The sequence below is a fragment of the Megascapheus bottae genome, chromosome 15, assembly GCF_031878675.1.
Source record: "Megascapheus bottae isolate mThoBot1 chromosome 15, mThoBot2.hap1, whole genome shotgun sequence".
NCBI lineage: Eukaryota > Metazoa > Chordata > Mammalia > Rodentia > Geomyidae > Megascapheus > Megascapheus bottae.
This window is the reverse complement of record NC_143523.1, coordinates 9855052-9862733: the sequence shown is the minus strand read 5'-3', so window position 1 is coordinate 9862733 and position 7682 is coordinate 9855052. Positions and strand designations below refer to the sequence as shown.

The 7682-nt window shown below is 42.2% G+C and overlaps 1 pseudogene; it reads left to right on the top strand.

Annotated features, from left to right (window-relative positions):
* The first annotated feature begins 622 nt into the window (after positions 1 to 622).
* On the top strand, positions 623 to 1284 carry LOC150053780 (small ribosomal subunit protein uS5 pseudogene; annotated as a pseudogene).
* Positions 1285 to 7682: the final 6398 nt, after the last annotated feature.

Here is a 7682-nt window from a genome sequence, read left to right as displayed (position 1 = left end):
ACCATTCTTATTTCCTCTTCAGAGAAGTCTCTCTTCAAGTCTTTGGCCCATTTTTTAATGAGGTGGTTGTTTCTTTGACCATTTGTTTGGGGGGAATTTGCTTTTCTGAGTTCTAAGTATATTTTAACTATGAGACCCTTATCTGTTGTATGGCCAGTAAAGACCTTCTCCCACTCTGTGGGCTTTCTGTTTATCTTGCTATGTCCTTTGTCATGCAGAAGCTCTGCAGTTTAATGCAGGCCCATTTATCCAACTTTTCTTTGATTTGTTGTGTTTCTGGGTCTTTATTAAGGAAGTTTTGACCTATTTGGCCAAAATGATTAATAATAAACTTACTTTTTTTGGCATTTCTAAGGTTTGAATCCTTGCTTGCTGGGCAAGTGTTCTGCCACTTGAGTTATGCCTCTAGCTCTGACACTGTCTCAGGTGGAGTTACCAAATAAAATAATTCCAGGTTCTTCAACACCAAATGGTGATGGTGCCAGTGCAGTGGGAAGGCCTGGAAGCTCCCAGGGGCCCAGGCTTGGGAGGCCATGGTGGCCTCTGGAATGGAGCAGCCATGAGGCTTCAAGGCCCAGGACAAGGAATTGGATCCCCATCACCAAACTGGGCCCCTACAGACATGAAGTTCAAGTCTTTGGAGGAGATCTATCTTTTTTCCTTGTCCATCAAGAACTCTGAGATCTGACTTCTTCCTGGGGTGTCATTCAAGGATGAAGTGTTGACGATCATGCCAGTGCAGATGGAGAGAGACCTATGCTGGCCAGTGCACCAGACCCCAAGGCATCTGTAGCCATTAGCAACTACAATAGTCATGTGAGCCTGGGTGTAAGCTGCTCCTAGGAGGTTGCCACAGCCATCCGAGGGGCCATCATCCCGGGCAAGCTCTCCATTGTCCCTGTGTGACAATGGGGGAACAAGATTGGCAAGCTCCATGCTTTCCCATGCAAGGTGACAGGAATCTGTGGTTCTGCACAGTTGCACCTCATCCCCGCCCCCAGAGGCACTGGGATCCTGTCAGCTTCTGTCCCCAAGAAGCTGCTGCTGACGGCTGGTTTTGATGACTGCTATACCTCAGCTAGGGGCTGTGCTGCTACCCTGGGCAACTTTGCCAAGACTTCCTTTTATGCTATCTCCAAGACCTACAGTTACCTCATCCCCAACCTCTGGAAAGAGACCGTGCTCATCAAATCTCCTCATCAGGAATTCACTGACCATCTTGTAAAAACCCACACCAGAGTCTCTGTGCAGAAGACCCACATCCCCTCTGTGGCTACAACATAGGAGTTTTTTTAATTAAAGAATTTATTAACATTGACTTTTATATCATATTTCAAATGACATGTTTAACAAACAAGTATTCAAGAAGGGAATCTCTATATACACTCACTGGCTCTTAGATTTTAGAACATAATTAGGCTGAGGGTTTGTATGTCATAGATACATATTAATCTATGTAATAAAACATTATGTCTATAGAGTTATAAATTTTTGTCTATGTAGTTGTGTTTATATTTCCAATACCATGTCTGTAGCATTGGGTATGCAAATATTGAGTCCTTGCTCTTGTACTGTTTGGATCTAATAGCCACATATTAAGGACACCATGTGCCTTTTGTTCCTTGGGTCTTGACTTGTCTCACTCAGCATGATTTGCTCTAGATTCATCCACTTTCTTGTGAATGCCATTATTTTATCTTGCCTACACCATAGGAATTTTACACAAGAATAATAAAGTGAATCAAGTCTAAAAAATTTCCAGATATTTAGTGAGAAGCAGTTATACTGAAATAAATATATACAAACACACACATAGATATACATATATAATCTTTTATCTGAAAGTCAACTTACTTTGTTTGCTAAATCGGGAAGCCCCATCTTAATGATATAGCCAGAATGAAAATAAGTGTAGACCCCACTTTAGAATCAGAATGGAATTACAGAATGGAATTGTAAAGCAGTTGACTCCATAAGGTGTCACTCCTGGGCCACTTGTTCCAAACACATGGCTATTTGGTGCCAGGAAGTTGCTCAAAGACAAGAGGATGATGATTAGGTGACAGCAGACACTGGGCTCCATCTCCCTGAGCCAGTCCCACATGTGGTTTCTGTCCAGGAGTTGGCCACCCTGCCCCCTCTAGAGACTCAGCAGTAAACAAAACCTTCCCTTCGTCTTTCCCATATGAAACGTGGAACTGAATGGATTTTCCACATGGCAGGTAATGGATCTCCTTAGGGGGCATTTTGCTAGTAAAGCTCTACTTAAAGCATCTTAATTAAAAGCTTGTTTTTGTTATATAACAAGACATTTGGAGGTAGGAAACTGCGCTCACTGCTTTAACTCTTAGAGATGCCAATGTCACAGGCCTGAAGTGTTCAGTTCCTACCTCATGGCCACAAGATGGCTGCTAGAGTATTAATCCTGTTCTAGAAAGAAAAGGGGAGGGCCTTTCTGCTGCAGCTGAGCCTTTTCTTTCCCCCAGAAATAAACAGTTTCCTGGATTCTCCCAACCTCCATAGACTTTTTCTTTCTTTCTTTCTTTCTTTCTTTCTTTCTTTCTTTCTTTCTTTCTTTCTCTCTCTCTCTCTCTCTCTCTCTCTCTCTCTCTCTCTCTCTCTCTCTCTTTCTTTCTTTCTTTCTTTCTTTCTTTTTTTTGGATACCTGTACTAGGGCTTGAGCTCAGGACCTAAGCATTGCTCCTTATCTTATTTGCTCAAGGCTGACACTTTACCAAGTGAGCCACACTTCCAATTTTAACTCTTTGTTGGTGAGCTGGAGGTAAGATTCTCATGAGCTTTTCTGCCCACGCTGGCTTCAAACTGTGGTCCTCAGATCTCAACCTCCTGCGTAACCAGGATTACAGGCATAACTTTTCATTATGATTCTTCAAAGGTTTTGGAGCTTCCAAAGAGGGAAGAAAGGGGAACTAAAAATGCACTTTTCATTGACTAAAGAACATTTGGAAGGAACTATATGCCCTGTTATCTGGAAGCAAAGAGGAATTGAATATACTCACAAGAACTCTGGCTCTAGGACATGGCACATACTGGTTCAAATACCATCCACATTCCCACTATTCATGTGCTCTGGAGCAAGGCACCCAACCTTTCTGGAACACTCATTTGCTAATCTGAAAAATGACGGTGCCCTCTGAGTGGAGGGTGGGGTCAGACATGTGCTGTGGTTTCAATGTGGCCTGTTCCCTCCCAAAGGCATGGGGAAATTTGATCTCCATCATGTGGCATTTAGAGGGCATTAACTTAAATCCAAATTGGAGATTAAAGGTAAGTCCTGGCCAGCGACAGTGGCTCATTCCTGTAATCCTAACTACTCAGGAGACTGAGATCTGAGAGTCGAAGTTCAAAGCCAAAGCCAACCCTGGCACAAAAAGTCCATGAGACTCTTATCTCCAATTAACCACCAGAAAACCAGAAGTGGTGCTGTGGCTCAAGTGGTAGAGCTCTAGCCTTGAGCTGAAGAGCTCAGGGACAGCACCCAGGCCCAGAGTTTAAGCCTCACTACCTACCAAAAGATGATAAGTCCTCAGGGTAGAGCCCCCATGGTTGAATACTAGTGGCTTTATTTATTTATTTCTTTTTTTCGGTTGTGGTACTTGAACTCTGGGCCTGGACATTGTCCCAGAGCCCTTCAACTCAAGGCTATCGCCCTAACACTTGAGCCACAGCACTACTTCATTTTCTGGTGGTTAATTAGAGATATGAGTCTCATGGACTTTAGTGCCAGAGCTGGCTTTGAACCTTGATCCTCAGATCTCAGCTTCCTGAGTAGCTGGGATCACAGGCGTGAGCCTCCACCCCTGGCTCCTGGGGGCTTTCTAAGAAGGAAGAGATGAAAAGGTATCTGTGCTCCTTGTCTCTCAATACCTCAATAACCCTCCTGCAAGAAAACTGTCACCAGATGTGGTCCTCCAAAACTATGAGCCAAAGCAAACCCTCTTTCTTTGTAACTCATATAGCTTGTGGTATTGTGTCATTGGCAACATGGAAGCAGGTAGGAAACAAAGAGGAGTGATTCTTACTTAGAAACATAGGTCAAATAGACATAGTTTTTTTGCCCCTACTTAGATACATTTTCTTAAACTAAGTTCCAAATTAGGCACATTTTAACTGTATATGAGGCCTATAGTTTAAGCGAACCCTGAGGGAATCATTTTAAGGGTGACTTTCCTGGATTAATCATATCCTGAAGAGGAAACAAAGGTATTATTGAGAGATATTTCTATAGACACAGTGGGGCTCTGCTCTGCTTCTAGAATCACCAGTTCTAGATATTTAGTGCTGGATAAAACAATTAAGGAGCATCTTGAAACCTATCTAATTTTCAAACCTGTTTTATATTCATATCCTCATTGGAAGAGCACCATAGAATGTCAGGTAATCTTGATAAAGTTTCGAGAGCCAGACCCACTGTGATGGCTGCCTACAAAGTGATCCTAGACGGCTGACAACATTTACTCTACTTGAAAACTGGGGCCCCATGAGCTCCTGATAAGGATGGAAGAAAATCCTATTATGTCATTGCAGTATTTAGATATTAAGAGTCTAACTATAAGCTAAGCAATGAGGAAGGAAGCTATTACAAACACACCAGATGTTTAAAATTTACCAGGATGAACACACATGCCAGAACTTGAGAAAATGATAGAAGCAATAGTATTAGAATTCTTCATTATTTGTAAAAAAAAAAAAGAATATTCCATAAACCAGCCAATTTAACACACACACAATACAAATAACAATGACTTGTCCAAGGAAATATTGAAATCCATTAGGACTGCACGTGCATAATCTGATTCAACAAGTCTGTATTTTTTTTCTTGAAAACATAATATCTTTCCTGCATTGTGTGAGATGAAGGTTAGATTACATTTCTTGCCTGTGCAATAATTCCCACATCATAAATTCTGATGAAATTATATCACTATATATAAAGTAAATGGATGTCTGACCCGCCATCGTTTTCTGGTTCTCAGAGAGACAGCCTGCCACACAGGCAAATCCCCAGCTGCTGAAGCGATGTTCTGACAGCCCGCCTTTCGCCTGAGAACCGTGATTAACTATCTTGACCAAGGAGCGGCTGTTAGAGTTTGTGGTTTCTGCTCTGAATATTAAACTTGGGCATACAAGAGTCCTTATTGTGGGGAGCACTTGGAAAATGGTAATACAAAATTGCTTTATATTTGCAGGATTTGATTGCTTTAGATGCTGGAGCGCTAGCTGGTGGACCTCTCTTGCTGCTTGTATTTCCAGATTATAAATCATTCCTTTGACAGGGTATCTGCCACAACCGGGTCTCAGTTTCTGTGGTATCATTTTTTTTATATTACAACTGGCAAGTGCTCTTCTCGGCTGTTCTTATAAATGACACATTTTGCATAATTTATGAGAATCGAGTCAAAATCAAAGCTAATAAAGGCCTCCCTCACTTTTCTTGCACATGTCAAGGCATCCCAGGCTTTGAGTTTTGAGGGGATTGGATAATCAGGGAGACAAATGTCAGACTTTTGGACAGCATGGCGAGTGAAATTCAGACTTGTAAAAGCTCCGTGAGTAGCTCACCAGATCCTGGCACTCAGGCATTGAAAAAGCAAAACAGTGTCTCCCTAACATTTGTGTCAAGAGACAAAAGCGTGAGATGCATCCATACTGAAGACATCATGCTGAAGATGAGGACCTCATTCCCCTCTGAAAAAGAAGGGTGTTGTTAGAGAAGGTTTGCAGACTTCCTTCTGGTTTGGCCCTTAGGTGGCTACAGGATTCAGCAGTGAAAGGAGAGACCAGTGAGCACCAATGAATTAAAGAACATACACATTCATTGTACCCTTATTGCAAACCTCCAGGTCAGATTGGGATCTGAGGTTTCAGAATCTGACATCACCTTTACTCCTGGAACTTCCTCAGCAGGCCAACAGCAGAACCTATTCAGAAGATAAAGCTTTTCCTGGCTGAGTCTGAGATGCTCTGGTTTCTATCTGAGTGACTTCTTGCAGATATGCATTGTCAAGAGGATGCCCAGTGCAATCCAGATAACAGACTGTAACGTCTCAGAGGGTTGCATGTGGAGTTTATGAATGAAGGGATCAAGCATAGAAAAAAACTGAAAGAATCTTGGTCTAGACACTCTCATCCGCTCTCCATCTCAAGGCCTGGTTTGCTCTCTGTCCTCACTGCTCTTACAAGAGCCACACTTCCCTTACATACCATTAGTCATACTCCATAGCAGGTACAGAGCCACTTTAGGGTTTCTATTACCCGGAAATGGTATTTAAATGAAGCAGGTTCAACCATTTCTGTACAATGAGTTGCCATTCTTCACCTGCCCATTCCTCCTAGATCTCAAATATAAACAAGTTGCAATTGGTTGGAAACAGAGAAAACCTGGTATGAAATTGGTGCTAGAAATCTAAAGACACTGAGTCAACTCATATGAACAAAGTGGCTCCCGGGTCCTGGCCTTGCTTGTCCAAACCACGCAAAGTAAGGCTGACTACAGACAAGAATAATTCTTGTGGATAATTGTTGAATGAAGACATAGGTCTGGAGTGATGTGTGTGTGAGTGTGTGTGTGTGTGTATACGTGTGGGGGGTGGGGGGTGTAGAGCTTGAACTCAGGGTCTGGATACTTTCCCTTAACTATTTTGATCAAGACTAGTACTCTGCCTCTTGGAGATAAAGAATCTCACAGACTTTCCTGCCTGGGTTGGTTACAAACCACAAATCCTTAGAACTCAGCCTCCTGGGTAAGGAGAATTCTAGCTTCTGGGGCAGGGGTTGTTTAATCACTGGGTTTTAGGATTGAGAGGCTTTGTATACGATCTGATGTATTTTACAGATGACAAACTGAGACTCAAAAAAGCAAATGTCACCACCAGATCACAGAGGCAGCAGTAGAACTGAGACCAGACTCCCATGGCTCCAGACTCACAGACATTGCTCTTCAAGCTTTCTTGACCATCAACTGTTGTAAGCCATGCGTGTCCCACTGTAATCCACCCACGAATGAGAGCCACGGGAGCCCCTCTGTTCTAATCAGTTTTTTTCTTCTCACACTGGTCTTGAATTTAGGGGTTTTCATCAACAGTTTAAAACACTACTCAAGCCATGCACCAGTGGCTTATACTCATAATCCCATCTACTCAGAAGGAAGAAATCCAGAAGATTACAGTTGAATGCAACCAGGAGAAAAGTCCATGAGAATTCATGGCCTCTAAAAAAAAAAAAACTAATAGGAAAAAAGCTTGACTGAGAGCATGATTCAACAGGTAAATCAACAGTATGAGACCTGGTTTTCAAACCCAGATACCATAAACACACACACACACACACACACACACACACACACACACACACACACACACACTTCAAAAGTTTATGCCTTTAAACACTGATTATTAGATTTTCTTAACAAAGATCTTCTAAAATTTAGCCTCGAGCATAGCAAGCATTAGACTCCCACCCAAATCCAAGATTCTGTTGACCTATTAAGTCAATTAAAAACAAAATTGATGTCTGCAAGATGTGACCAATTCCCCATATTAAAGAACCAAAACATTTGAAAGATCAAACAGAAGAACCCAAGAGCCAGAAGACAGCTTCTCCAGAGAGATACTTATGTATGCTCTTGGCCTCATTTTAAGGATCTTTGTTTGGGAATAGAT